Source organism: Osmerus eperlanus, chromosome 2, assembly GCF_963692335.1.
Source record: "Osmerus eperlanus chromosome 2, fOsmEpe2.1, whole genome shotgun sequence".
Taxonomy (NCBI): Eukaryota; Metazoa; Chordata; class Actinopteri; order Osmeriformes; family Osmeridae; genus Osmerus; species Osmerus eperlanus.
The window spans coordinates 16,102,457-16,118,624 of NC_085019.1; positions in this window are offsets into that span (position 1 = coordinate 16,102,457).

Here is a 16,168-nt window from a genome sequence, read left to right on the forward strand (position 1 = left end):
CAGCTATTTCATGATTGGCCAGACTCACACACTTGACGCGTGTTTTGTATTTATTCTGACACCTTCAGTTTCGCCAATGCTCAAATCCGGACCAAATAGTACAATTGAATTAAATATTTGCCTTTATTGACAGACTGCGATAGCCTACTATTGTTGAAGAAAGGGTTTTAGTCTGCCTCTTCAATAACAGAAGTTTAATTGAGTTCTGGTTGTATTATCAATCTGCAGATTGGAGAAAGAGTTTAACATAGCCCAATACATAAAATGACAAATTTCAGTGCACCGGTTCGTGCAAGTTCTAACCCTAACAATGAAATTAGCGACCATGCAGTTTGTCAACGATAAAGTAAGCAAACAGCGCTTGATCGGCCATGACTGATATCAACGTGTTGTGGATTAATAATCTAAGTTTTTACCCAATATCCAAGTTTTAAAACAGTACGGAAACGGCAGCAAAGTATGATGCAAAGTGTTTATTCGAATCTAACACAAAGGATTGATTCCAACAAACTTGAGTGTGGTCTTGAGATCAGACTGGAATTTTTCTCCGGACATTTGCTTATATATTTACTCTCCATTATTTTATGACATTTTATCATTGGTACATTATATCTGGTCACAGATGCATTTATGTATTTCACACCCGGTTGGTCAATTGTCACAAAATTTACATTGCCAGTACTTTTCCTCTACGTTCCCCTTCCAGGGCCCTCGTGAGGCCTTGCCGCCCAGCTGCACAGGGATACTGAGTTTAAGGACATAAATCTGTCCCCTGATCTCAGGCACTTGTAGTTCTCAATATCTGGGCCTTGTAGTCCTTCATGGGAGAGGCCTACACACATACTTCTCTCTCTGGCACTCAAACCCCATGTATCTGGACTTCCACATTTGGCCTTTATTTCTTCTAAGTTTTAGTGGCAATTCTAATCCATCAACAGCTTTGCATCTGGTTTTCAATAATATAGCATATAAAAGTGAAAAGGGTGATTAAGTGGTTCTAAATCAATCATATAAACCATGATCATTTCTCAATCTTCATAATTACAACAGTGTGTTGATAATTCTTCATCAAACGCAGCAAAGCACGAGAAGCTGGAATGTCCGACTTTACGGAGCTGTTTTTAACTCCTCCCCGACTGCAAGCAGCAACTCTCGCCGGTCGTTTCATGCAGCCGCAGTTGTTGTTGAACGCACCTAACCATATTGTAGTGTCAACGCCCTTGGGGACCCAGCATGCAGTGCAGCATGCCAAAAAAGGGAAAGAGTTGTGGAAAATAGTTTGGTTAGAAAAGCCGTGCGGGGGATTTCAGTTGTTGTGTTTGTTCAGTTAAATGTGTGAAATGTTATTGGCCGCGTTTCCCAAATTCATTAAGAAGCTCTTAACGCTAAGAGCTTCTTAGGAGCGTTCTAAGAGCGTTAACGAATCTGGGAAACGCGGCCATTGTTTGTTAGTTAAGATAATACTGTAGGTCACCCTGATTGTGCATGTTGTGTAGTTTAATGGCATCAGAGATTCTAACAATGATTTAGTATTTCAGTATCGCCCTGTCCTAGCACAGTTTAACTCATGATGAACTCAAGGGAGTCAGTTGGCTGAGCGGTGAGGGAATCGGGCTAGTAATCCGAAAGTTGCCAGTTCGGTTCCCGGTCATGCCAACTGACGTTGTGTCCTTGGGCAAGGCACTTCACCCTACTTGCCTCGGGGGAATGTCCCCGTACTTACTGTAAGTCGCTCTGGATAAGAGCGTCTGCTAAATGACTAAATGTAATGTAAATGTAATGATCCTGTGTGTTGACTGAGATTCTGGAATGTAATCAGCTCTAGCCAAATCGGGGTAATATTAAAACCGGTTTTTAGGTCACTTGTAATACCTCATGCGGCTGCCAAGTTCTGCTTCAGGGTGACTTGTGCTGGGAGAGAGGGAAACAGCACAGATGGGAAAAGCGTGTGGCGAGAGCGAGCAGTAAGAGTTCATAACCTGCACACACTTCCTTTAGTAATGTGTCTTCTCACTTTCATAAAGTAGTTGTTGCTCTGTGTCTCTGTTCGGTGGTGATAGTAAGCGCATGGATTAAATAATTTGTTGTAATGAACCAATGAAACGTGAGAATAGCAGAAAACAAGGAAAATATGAATCCACCAGTCATGTTTACATTTTAACTATGGAGGCATCTATTGGTAGCCTCCCTCCGCCTTCGGGTGGGGGGACGGGTCCTCACTGTTTGTGCTTACGCACCAAACGGCAGTGCAGAGTACCCACCCTTTTTGGAGTCTCTGGGAGGGGTGCTGGAAAGCGCTCCTCCCGGAGATGCCCTCGTCCTCCTGGGGGACTTCAATGCTCATGAGGGCAATGACAGTGAGACCTGGAGGGGCGTGATTGGGAGGAACGGCCCCCCCGATCTGAACCCGAGCGGTGTTTTGTTGTTGGACTTCTGTGCTAGACACGGCTTGTCCATAACGAACACCATGTTCAAGCATAAGGGTGTCCATATGTGCACTTGGCACCAGGACACCCGAGGTCTCAGTTCGATGATAGACTTTGTAGTCGTGTCGTCGGATCTGAGGCCGAATGTCTTGGACACTCGGGTGAGGAGAGGGGCGGAGATGTCAACTGATCACCACCTGGTGGTGAGTTGGCTACGATGGTGGGCCTGGCAGGCCCAAATGTAATGTGAGGGTCCCCTGTCAGAAGGAGCTTCAACTCCCACCTCCGGGAGAGCTTCGACCATGTCTCGGGGGAGGCCGGGTACATTGAGTCCGAATGGGCCATGTTCTGGGCCTCCATTGTTGAGGCAGCTGACCGGAGCTGCGGACGCAAGGCGGTCGGTGCATGTCGCGGCGGTAACCCTCGGACCCGGTGGTGGACGCCGGAGGTGAGGGAAGCCATCAAGCTGAAGAAGGAGGCCTATCGGACTTTATTGGCTGGTAGGACTCCAGAGGCAGCTGATGTGTACCGGCAGGCCAAGCGGAATGCGGCTTTGGCGGACGCGGAGGCAAAAACCCGGGCGTGGGAGGAGTTCGGCGAGGCCATGGAGAATGACTTCCGAACGGCTTCGGAAAGGTTCTGGACCACCATCCGGCGACTCAGGAGGGCGAAGCAGTGCACTGTCAATGCTGTATATGGTGGGGATGGTGCGCTGCTGACCTCGATGGGGGACGTCTAGGACCGGTGGAAGGAATACTTTGAAGACCTCCTTAATCCCACCAACACGCTTTCCGACGTGGAGGCAGAGTCTGGGGACATTGGGGGGGGCCCTTCTATCTCTGGGGCTGAGGTCGCCGAGGTGGTTGAAAAGCTCCGCTGTGGCAGGGCCCCTGGGGTGGATGAGGTCCGCCGGAGTTTCTTAAGGCTCTGGATGTTGTAGGGCTGATTTGGATGACACGACTCTGCAACATCGCGTGGACATCGGGGACAGTGCCTCTGGACTGGCAGACCGGGGTGGTGGTTCCCCTCTTTAAAAGGGGGGACCGGAGGGTGTGCTCCAACTTTAGGGGGATCACACTCCTCAGCCTCCCTGGGAAAGTCTATTCAGGAGTCCTGGAGAGGAGGGTCTGCCGGATTGTCGAACCTCGGATTCAGGAGGAGCAATGTGGTTTTAGTCCTGGCCGTGGAACTGTGGACCAGCTCTACACCCTCGGCAGGGTCCTGGAGGGTGCATGGGAATACGCCCAACCAGTCTACACATGTTTTGTGGATTTAGAAAAGGTGTTCGACCGTGTCCCTCAGGGGCTCATGTGGGGGGTGCTCCGGGAGTACGGGGTCCCGGATTCCCTGATCGGGGCTGTCCGGTCCCTGTACGACCGGTGCCAGAGTTTGGTCCGCATTGCCGGCAGTATGTCGAACTTGTTCCCGGTGAGGGTTGGATTCTGCCAGGGCTGCCCTTTGTCACCGATTCTGTTCATAACTTATATGGACAGAATTTCTAGGCGCAGCCAGGGCGTTGAGGGGGTCCGGTTTGGTGACCTCAGGATCGGGTCGCTGCTTTTTGCAGATGATGTGGTCCTGATGGCTTCATTGGGCCGTGACCTTCAGTGGAAAAGGGTGGAGTGCAATCTCCGGGTCGGGGAGGAGATCTTGACCCAAGCAGAGGAGTTCAAGTGTCTCGGGGTCTTGTTCACGAGTGAGGGAAGAATGGAGCGTGAGATCGACAGGCGGATCGGTGCGGCGTCCGCAGTGATGCGGGCTCTGCATCGGTCCGTCGTGGTGAAGAAGGAGCTGATTCGAAAGGCAAAGCTCTCTATTTACCAGTCGATCTACGTTCCTACCCTCACTTATGGTCACGAACTGTGGGTAGTGACCGAAAGAACGAGATCGCGAATACAAGCGGACAAAATGAGTTTTCTCCGCAGGGTGTCCGGGCTCTCCCTTAGAGATAGGGTGAGAAGCTCGGTCATCCGGGAGGGGCTCAGAGTAGAACCGCTGCTCCTCCGCATCGAGAGGGGCCAGTTGAGGTGGCTCGGGCATCTGATAAGGATGCCTCCTGGACGCCTCCCAGGACACGCTGGAGGGACTATGTCTCTCCGCTGGCCTGGGAACGCCTCAGGGTCCCCCAGGAAGAGTTGGTGGAAGTGGCTGGGGAGAGGGAAGTCTGGGCCTCCCTGCTTAGGTTGCTGCCCCCACGACCCGACCCCCGGAAAAGCGGCAGATGATGGATGGAAGGCATCTATTGGATACATGTGGTAACTCCTCCACTGTAAACCCAAACAATATTGGGCTAGTTTTCAGGCATTTTGGGCTGGTTTTGAGCATTCGTTGGGCTGGAAATGTTTACCGGACCTGGAAACCCTGAACTCAGGTGTGATGTGATTCCCAGTCCTAAGTCAAAACTTTTAAAGAATGGATCTCTGCATGATGGGCATGACCGGAGTATAGGTGGCCTTACAGAACACTTCAAAAGGGTGGCATTTTAACCTCATCAGGCCAAGACGTCTGAAAGTTGGTATGCATGCCTTATTGCTCATGGAGAACAAAAAAGTCTCAAGAACCCATATGGCGGCAGCATGCATTTTGCTTTACAGTGACAATTTGTGAAGAATTTCAAAAAATAACTTAAAATCAGCCACTGCTCCAATTGTCTTGAAATGTTGTGTACTTGTATGAATTACATGTCTGTGTCATGTCAATTTTTTAATGGTTTACAATGTTGAGGTGGAACCCGCCATTGCTGCCTGCAGCTATATTGATTTTTAATTGGGTGTGCTTTGCCTTCGGCAAGGGCACAACCTTTGTTCTCTCACATTTATATTTATTATTATTATTATTGTTTATTTTCGCGCCCCTAAAACTCAGTCAATATTTGGCCTACATAGACAACCTAGGTGTCAAAAGTGTCGTCTTGGTAGCGATTGAGTTGCTTCTATTGGGATTTACGTTCCGTTGCACGGTTTAACCCTGTAAGAGCCAAGTATGAAAATAATATAAAAAAAAATGTTTTAAGTGAGATGATGTTGTAAAAGACTTCTGATGAAGAGAATGAAAGATTATTTAAAAAAAATGTTTTTGTAAGTTTTTAGGGCAACGTTGGGCCTAGTTGGGAGCAGAATTTCAGCATTTGCTCTCAAACTGTCAGAACAAATACACAAAACAACTGCTGGTTAATTTGGAGTGTGTATTGCTTACTGGCACTATAACAGTACATTTCATTAACAATAATCACCCAACAGTCATATTTTTATGAATCATAATTTATTAAAAATCTATAAAAACTGGATAAAATGTTATACAAAACAGAATGAAAACTTCATCAGTGTCCTTGCAATTTCAAGTCCTTTGCAAAAAAGTGTTTACTTTTTTTAAAAGCAGAAACGGACATTGCACTTTCTGCAAAGCATACTGGAATATCCTTTCACGCAGTGTCTGCAGCGTCCTCTTGTTGTCTTCACCGGGAGATGTGCGACCATGTCCCTGCGCACATCGGTTGGTGGTTCACATACCCTCTTGTCTGGGACCCTATTTGGTGGACTCCCATTTCCTAGGGATGGTCTTCTCTGAGCAGTCACAGGTCTCTGAGGTGTCACTCTTATCGATGTCAAAGGGCTCCTACTGGCTGAAGATGGCCGCCATCTCCTTGGTGTGACAGCTGTGTTTGTCAGGATGAGAGAAGAAGCTAGTTGTGCCTGAAACAGTCTCCTGTTCAACATGTTTTTCTTTGGAACATTGAGAGCTTTGCAGTCCCGTTTGTAGAGGAGCCACCCAGCTAACACATGACGTTGCGGCAACGTTGCCAGTAAGTGCTCAGTTGGTAACCCGCAACGTCGTGGCAACGTCGTAGCAACGTTATAAAGGGAATGTTGCCAGTTGGTCCCATGGACAACGTTGCCACGACGTCGTACCTTGGTCGGCTGGTTACGTTATTTTTAGACCCGTGGACAACGTTGCCGCGACGTCGTACCTTGGTCGGCTGGTTACGTTATTTTTTGGTCCCCTGGACAACGTTGCCGCGACGTTGTACCTTGGTCGGCTGGTTACGTTATTTTTAGACCCGTGGGCAACGTTGCCGCGACGTCGTACCTTGGTCGGCTGGTTACGTTATTTTTTGGTCCCCTGGACAACGTTGCCGCGACGTTGTACCTTGGTCGGCTGGTTACGTTATTTTTAGACCCGTGGGCAACGTTGCCGCGACGTTGTACCATGGTCGGCTGGTTACGTTATTTTTTGGTCCCATGGACAACGTTGCCGCGACGTTGTACATTGGTCGGCTAATTACCTTATTTTTAGACCGTGGACAACGTTGCCGCGACGTCGTACCTTGGTCGGCTGGTTACGTTATTTTTGGTCCCGTGGACAACGTTACCGTGACGTTGTACCTTGGTCGGCTGGATACATTAATTTTGGTACCATGGGTTAAGTTGCGGCTAAGTCGCTCTTTGGTCGCAGGACAACGGATCTCGAGTGCATATATAGTGGTTTATCCAGAGATGGAGAGATCACACTGGACTGCTCTCAGTTCTGACACTTTTGCAATGTACCCATAGTCTACATGAATTTCAATCACACACAATATTAAATGTTGCACCCAGCACGTATAAATGTAGACAATGCATGTAATTCATGTGCAGCTCAGCCCCAGCATGTCATTGGTCATCAATTTTCTCATATGCAGAAACATAGCTTTAATAAATAAGACTGAATCTGGAATATAACTTAGTCTTTCATTCTTTACTATAAACATGTACAAAAGCAATCAATGTGTGATGTGTAACATGATTAAGCAAACATTCTTTGTATAGCACACCAAAGCTGTATGACACACAATGCAAATTTGTGCTCCAATAATTTTTGTGATACAAAATTGTTAAATGTGACCAAAAGGTAAGCGACTCTTAAGAGGTTCATTTCCAAAGACAAGTCATCACAGAATATTACAATTCTTCCTTAGCAAACCTGCCCCTCAGTCTGCCCCTGAGCAACAACTTTGCGCATGCCCATTTCAACGCATCGCTCAAATTGGGGTTTCAGAAGAGATTTTGCAGGGGTTCAACACCGTCTTGTACGCATAGGATTTCAACTGTAAATTAGCTACTTCAAAGGTGAGTTTTTTTACAGAAATATATAAACATATTTTAAGAAATTTGATGGGGCATGCTTATACGTATATGTTTGAAATGTAGGCCATTTAGCCTGTTTATGTGCTATCAGATTCACATTGTTTACTGTACGTTAGGATTTCGATAGCTACAGTACAGTAGAGGTTAAACCCTCCAGAAAGTTATGTTGAAATACTGAAAATGCATAGGCCTACATGTTATCAAAGTTTAGCGTCTCACAAATCACCCACAAAAGAATCAGTGAAAATAAACGTTCAGAACTGTTAAAAAACCTTGTCCCAAAATAGTTTATTTAGCCCGGAATTTTCAAAGACTGGAGCTAGCGTGGCTGATCACGTTTTAATCACAGCAATGGCGTCTATAAAAGTATCATGTCACTAATTTTTCCAATTTGTACATGACATCTTTTTTTGGATAAGTTTATTCGTTTTAACCTTTTATATGCGTGAGTTTTAAATATTTCCGACGCTTCCACCAGTTATTTTTCCAAAACGGCAGCTAGGTTGCTTTAATTAGCTTCCGTTACCTAGCAACCTAGCATAATACTCGTAGCAATGCTACTACCTGCTAGTGTTACTGGTTAGCCTACTAATTGTAAATTTTTAAGCCATACTATAGCGTTTGTCATAGTTTTTGTCTATCGGAAAACAGTCGGTTGGAATGTTCAGAATCACACATGTGCGACGCTACGATGTGGGGCCCTGCTTTCGAACGATCACATATGTGCAATGCTACTCCTTTTATATCAATATGCTATAACTATGTACATAAACTACATTCCATTTTCATTTCTGTACAGATTATCCTACCACCGTCACACGGCCTAGCACTGTGTCCCTGGGAAATGATGGTAAAGTAATGAATGACCGTTTAAAACAGTGACAATAATTGTATGAGCCATGGCAATCATGCTAACTCTTGTAAACTTGTTTTACTTGTCTTTAATGACAGACACATTACAGGTTATGCTCCGGAAGATGGAGACATTGGAGGAGAACCAGCGAGAGGCTCTCCTATTCAGGCGACTACAGGGCAGACACACTGAAGAGGTGCCAGTGATGGACCTACAGGTGGCCCAAACACAGGCTGAACTCCAAGACGCCTTAAGCGAGGAGCGCATTAAGGTGCTGGAGTTGCGAAAGAGAGTGGTAAGTGTTTGGAGATGCCATGAACTATGGCTTACACGCAGCGTTCAACGTTCACATTGGTGCTGACAATAAGTTCATGACTTCTAATTCCAGACACTGTGATGAAGTGGAAGACGGGACTGGGAGAGAAAGCTGTGGAGCTCCTCATAGAGGAGACACTCAAACACAACCCGGCAGCCCGTTCAAAACAAGCCAGGTGAATGAATCATGATTGCAGCTTCCATATCCAACCTTTCACATGGCTATGTGACACAAATCTAGAATCACATGTTTTTTTGATGATGTATATTATTTTAGATGTGATTTTTTTATGACTTGTATAGCGCTTTTTTACACGTGCAATTATGTTGATAGAACACTAACTTATTTTGTGCTTCATTGTCAGGGCCAACAGACAGGACCTGTAGCGGGGACTGGCAGAAGATTTTAATTCACTGTTTGGCACTTTGTTTGAAATAAAATGACAATGTTACATGGAAATGCTGCCTTGTTTATGATTAGCTGGAGTTAGGCTACACATCACACAAACCTCCTAAAGTTGGCTACCATGTAGCCTATTATACAAGAACAAGTAGCATTTTGGGCAAATGAGGTCTGCATATGAACCGCCCCAATATAAGCAGTAGAATTGAGAAATATAGGTTACTTAGTTAACGTTGCAGTTACGGACTGGCAACGTCACAAAATTACGTTGCTAGGAGGTCGCGGTTACAGACTGGCAACGTCGGAAAATGACGTTGCTAGGAGGTCGCGGTTACAGACTGGCAACGTCGGAAAATTACGTTGCTAGGAGGTTGTGGTTACGGACTGGCAACGTCGGGAAATGACGTTGCTAGGAGGTCGCGGTTACAGACTGGCAACGTCGGAAAAATAACGTTGCCACGACGTCGCGGTTACGGACTGGCAACGTCACAAGATTACGTTGCGGTTACGTTCTGGCGTCCCACAGATGCACGGTCCCGCAACGTCGCCAAAGACGTTGCGGCAAAGTATGTTTGGTCATCGAGTGACGTTGCGGCAACGTAAGGGCAACGTAACTGTGTTAGCTGGGCAGGCTGATCACAGCAAGGATGATGGTGTGCCAGAAGATGTAACTGTACCAGCGGCGTGATTTCATGGGGAACTTATATTTGGCTGCAAAAGAGTCCAGCAAATCCACACCACCCATGTATTGGTTGTATACTCCCACAATATGAGGTCTCTCAACTTCAATGTAGGATTTGGTGGCTTTGTTCCAGCGTTGAATCTTTTGTACAGGATCAGTGCCAGCAAAGGATGACACAAGTGTGACCGCCATGTTGTCAGGGCGAAATCAGTATTAGGACTGATGAAATCCTTTTTCAGCCAGCGATACCGGTCCCGGGGCATAGTCAGTTTAGTTGGTTGGCTTGTGTTGGTTCGCTCAATGTCATTGTCATCATCCTCAGTTGGACAATCAGTGGGTCTCTTATTCACTTTTTCCACTTCCTCCAGATCTTGAACCACCTCCTCATCACTCGAATCACTGGTGTCTGACTCCATGTCAACATCGCTCTCTCCATTTTGGACAGCCTCAATGACATTGTGGACACTGAAGAAAGCTCTCCTTGCTGATGTCATTCTGAAATGGAAATAATAGTTAGAGAATGTTCAAGTATAACTAATTCCAATGCAGGCAATACATTCCACTGAAGGCACACAATTCTGTCTGGATAGCCTAATGTGCTACTTACAAAAGGAAAATACAACCCCCCAGAACTCTTACATCTCCACATTCCAGAACATTCACACCTGTCCCTAAACAATGCAACCCCCCACCTGTAGTGTGCAAGGTGCACATGGTATTTTAGCTACCCTTTTCACCCAACGTTGCAAAATTACAACAATGACATAACAAGCTAAAAATGTAATGTGATGCATGAATTTCAAAATAACTTAATATTTACATAAACTACATATTATAACAATCACCCAAAAAAATATTTCATGAAATTTACTTACTTCAATGTTGAGATATACAGTTGAATGAAACAAGGAGATGCACTTCCAGGAAAGTTGGCAGGTAGAGTGAGTCCATGGCCTTATGGCCAGACCTATATACACATTTACAATCCAATGGCATTGCAAGGCAATACAATAGGACCCATATGTAAATGTGGTCTTTTCCAAAAAAGTTTGTTTTTTGGAGCGATAAAAGTGACGTTGTAATATTGCAACAAGGGGTCTTACAGGGTTAAGTAGAAATGAAGTTTTTGTGGCGAAAAGTGAAGCTAACGGTGGGTAACTTGCTAGCCACAGTCAATGACGCTACTTACGTCACTAACGTCACGAAAACTCGCGTGACTACCTCTAGCAGAACATTAGTTTAGCAGCTCGTTAACAGAGCCTGTTTAAGGAGAGCCTGGACACTCCCTATTAAGCCCCGTTGTACCGAATTTTGTTGCAGTTCCACCAGAGTTCCACTGGGAGTGATCGCGGTCGAGTGCAGAATGAATGGGAGTCTATGGAGCTAAACAGCTAAATTTGTCTCTTTCACCTGATTGTCGTTGAGAAATCTCAGATTTGATTGTAGTTTTTGCATGTTCAACATGGATTACAGGTCTAAAGTTGAATTAACGAGTACTTATGTCCTTTCGATTTCTTACAGGGTAAGTCGTTGTTGCCCATAACACGCTAGCATTCTGCTAACAAATTCTGATTGGTTAGTGAAGGACTTACTACGACCAGAGATCCCGCTTGATGGCATCCGAAGCAGAACCACAATGTCAGAGCATTAGCAACGATAGCAACAACATTAGCAAACCAAAACTCTTTCTAGCATGTGTATTGACAGGGAGAGCCTAACCTGTCAGCTGTGTTGTCGATGCCTCGAGAGAAAAGTGGAAGTAACCAGAGCTTGCCGTCAAGCAGGATCTCAGGCCGTACAATGTGTATGACGTCAATGGCAGGGTTTCCCAGATTCGTTAAGAAGCTCTTAACGCTATGAGCTTCTTAGGAGCGTTCTAAGAGCGTTCTAGAGCGTTCTTAGAACGTTCCTAAGAATCTCTTAGCGTTAAGAGCTTCTTAACGAATCTGGGAAACCCGGCCAATGACATTTTAAAAGGCTTTTTAGAACAGAAAGGCGACTTTTAAAAAATCTATCACCCAGCGGTGTGTATTTTTTTTGCCTCCCCTTTCGAATTCAGAATTCAAATTACTAGACAAAAAATTATATCCTGAGAAAAGTGGATTTTGAGGGGTATAGCTCCATAGACCTCCATTCATTCTGCACTCGACCGTTAGCGACCTCATATGGAACTAGAGTGGAACTGCAACCAGTTCAGAATCCGAAAGTTTCCCGAGAGTGGCAGTTCTCTCTTTATTAGACATTCTCTGTCTTTAACTTCTGGGAGATAGCTAAGCTAACTGCTTTACTGCAAGGCAGCTGCAGAAACGCCACAAGCAAAGAGGCCAGGGTGATAACTATTTACTAATTTTACTTTGTGATATGACACACAATTGTGATGTGTAATGTACAATATTAGCTGATATTATTAAGGAAGTACATCTACTTTCGGAATCAGTAGTCTACTATTTCACTGAAGTATTATCATTAGCATTAGAGACATTAGCCTCTGTTGCCCGGGCAACACATACTACAGTGGTCTATGATGCATCTGTTTTCAATCGTTAAAATAAACATTCCTCACAAATACATTTTCGTTGTAGGATTTATTATGACATTAGATTACAAGTAAACGATTTGTGGGTGAAATTATCATTACCTGTGGTTTCAAACCAGTGTAGCTCACTGCAACGCTGTAGCCTACGCGAGACACTACAAAAACATCTACACAGCTGTTTAGGAAGTCAAACGGCGACAGAACATGTTCGGCACTCCCCTTACTTAAATCAAAAGTCTATCTAACTACTAACCTGAACTTCATTGCCACAGCCTAAACTTTGTCAATCTGTTCATGAAAATAATTAATTTCAGCCTAAACCGTACAACGGAACGTTAAATCCAATTCAACCAACGCAATCGCTACCAAGACGAACACAGCAGTAGTCTAGTACTGTACCGTAGTAGTAGTACAATTTACCGGGGCAGCTTCTCCACACAGGGCTATGTCGCATTTTGCGTTGTTACTGACAATGATCGCTACCAGTGAGCTTTTTATGAATGAGCGATTTTCCACTGGGGGCATATTTTCAGTTAGCAGATGGTACTGTTTGAATCGCGATTCCATCTTCTACTGCCGGTAACGTCGTAGAATAATCTTCAAAGGGGGTTCTTTATTAATGAATGAATGCAATGAGTAGGCTAAATGCCTGAAAATATCACGAGAAGGGAACAACTTAAAAGGACGTTTAAGTCATAGAGATTAGGTAAATATTTACACCGGTCTGCCAAATTTATTCGTTTTGATTCAACGATGAGGCTGCCTCTTGCAGGGGAAATGAGAAGACATCTATTTCATTCTACACTTCACTCAGGGGCGGTTTTAGGCACGGGCGGACCGGGCAGCTGCCCGGGGCGGCATTTTTTCATGTCACGTGGGGGGCGCACGAGCATAAAATAAATAAATAAAAATCTCTGCGCTGCGAAGCGGTTTTCTCTTTTCTATCATTTCACTGTGTGGGGAATTGGCGCCCCCTTCAGGCAGCTGCAGGCACCCCTGCTTGCTGAGAAGGTGCCGTGCACAGAAGCTGTGTGAAAAAAGGGGAGGGGGACAGACAGCTCACCTGACTGGGTCTCCCAAATGGAACGGACAAGGGGGGGGGGGAGGGGGTCCACTGTATAGTGCAATACTCTAAATTAGTGGGATAAAGTCAGTTGCACCTCGACTTTCTTCCAAATAACGCACATTTCATTCATAATATTATAAATATAGGCCTAAAGTTCCTGCACATTTTAGTTTTTTTTTTATTGTGTGAAATGGCTAATAAAAATATGTAACACAAAACGATTGTGGTCACCAAGGTGAATTGGTTTAGTCTTGACTTCTGGTCGTGAGTGATAGTGTTGGGGGGATGGGAAATCTGTTGACTGTTGAGTGCCAAAGAAGATGGACAGGAAAAGGTCAAGTAAGCCATTAGGTGCCCAATTTCGAAAAAAAAAAAAGAAGAAGAGGAGAAACGAGAAGAAGATAAAGGTATGCAAATATGTCTCTGTATGATTATTACGGTATCCATGTCATGAATGAAGGGCTAATGTTAATTGGTGGGTATAGGCTAACTCTTACGTTTGTTAGCCTTTTTGCTATGATGCTTGCTATGCAACAACAATATTTCGGTTTTAACTCAACAAACACGTGATAACATTTCACCATAATAGTGTGCTTTGCAACAAAACTGTTACAAGTTCAGTTATTATTTATTTTCATTATTTAGGTTAGGCCCTGTAATTAGCCAACGGAATTTTCAAATTTCAAAGACGAACATTTGCTACAACTATATTTCGTGACAAAGTATAGTTTAACGTCATAACTAAAAGTGTTCCTAGCTAAAAGTTATATTAATATAGCATGTAATAACAGACATTTAGCGTGTAAGGGCATGTTTATGTAACCCTCCTATTATGTTTGGTGTCAATTTGACCCCAGGCTGTTTTAGCTGTATAGAACATAATCGGTCTTACCATAACATCCTTTTGATTTGATGGGGGGGGGGGGGGGGCGCGAAGGGCGTCTCGCCCTGGGTGTAATTCAATGTAGAACCGCCACTGACTTCACTCGTATTTTCAGTTGTAAATGAGCAGCAAAAAAAAAATGCTTTTAAATCTATGTAATCTTTATAAATAATAAGTATACATTTTTATATAAAATATACAGAAATATCAGTTGTAAAAATGTCATTCAAAAACGGACCCCTGTGCAACCGACGCAAGCAAGCACACCCTATAATTTCCCCAGAAATTGTACCCTCTGTAGTTATACATATTATTTTTATCTCCAGCTCTTAAAGATCCTGTAAAGTAAATTCCATGTTTTGCTTCTAAGTACATTATATACGTGTTAAATGAGTTCCTGAAAGCATGTGCAAAGCGCTAAAACTTTGTCGCACTGAAATGTGGAGTTAGACCGAAGAACAGTTTCTCTTCCGTTTTCAGATCAGGTTTTAATGGGCGGAGCCAAAAAATGCCCTATCTACGTAATTTCGCCCTATCTACGTCAGATCACTGAATGGCTCCTCCTGCTGTACTGTTACTGTAGCCTACATCAGCTAGCTAGCTAGCTTCAGGATGTCTCCCACCAACCGCAACTGCATCTTCCCTGGATGCAAGAACTCCAGCTGCGCTGCAACGCCATTTAAGTTCCCTATTGATAATGAAAGGAAAAATAGGTGGATAGATTTTGTGAAGAGCCACGCTGATGGAAAGCTTCGGATAAACTCCAACCGCCGCCTCTGCAGTGGATAAGAGAGTCTGCTAAATGACTAAATGCAGTGACCATTTCACAGCGGATAGTTTTAACATGGACCAGAGACAGACGGGGTTCGCGGACACACGGCTTCTCTTGCAGCGCGGAGCCGTACCGAGCATCGCCCTCCCGGTCGTTCCTCCTCCGGTCGCACCTGGACAATCCACCGCCGCCAGCAGTTCATCACTCTGTTCTGTGTGCTTGTTATAATTATACTAGATAACTTTTCCAGAGGTATCTCTGCTATGAGTTAGCGCAAACCGCTAAATTGATATAAGGCTACTCGGAGTAGAATGATGGTATTTTGGTGAAATGGTAGCTAATGTGTTAGAAGTAGCCTAGTTGGAGAGCTCACTGTCTGCTGTCTCTGGTGTCCATTTTTACTGTTACAGCTCAGGGGAACATTTCATTTTTATGCATCTGTATGTTTCACTCATTGAACAAATAAATTCTAATTCTATACGGTTTTGTTCGGCTTCACATAGCGTCCATTATCTGGGTCGGAGGTAGGCACTAGGCAGCGAGGGGCGGAGCTTCAGCTCCTTCAGGCGACACGCCCCCCCAGTCTCAAGCAGAGAAGACTGCTAATTTTTTCACGATTTCAAAGCCTAATTTAACATACTTGTCGGTGTTATTTTTTCATTCGAATTTGGATGGGTAGTTAATAACACATTATTCTGTGGTGTGGCGAACTTAAAACTCGTTTCCAGGTCCACTTTACAGGATCTTTAAGCGCATTGCGGCAAAATTTACTAATCAAATCAGTGGGGCCTCCACTGTTTTCGAGGGGTAGTGGTACCAATCCTTAATAATTGTAAATTTTCAAGAGGCTTGGCCTTTTCGGCATAATCACAGACCAACATTCTACAATACATTTTACAACATCCTTGAAACAACTAAACTTTTTTTTATTTTTATTTATTTTTGACATGTTTTGGGTTTCTGATATCTTGTCTAGGGTCTTGCGTTTAGTGTTATGGCAAGTCAACAGACCTAGGGACATTACCTCCTCCTGATACCACTGTATCTTTGTATTGGGTACTTTATGTCCTTTGTCAGGTAGGACTGTCAATTGGGCTAACAAGCCTGCT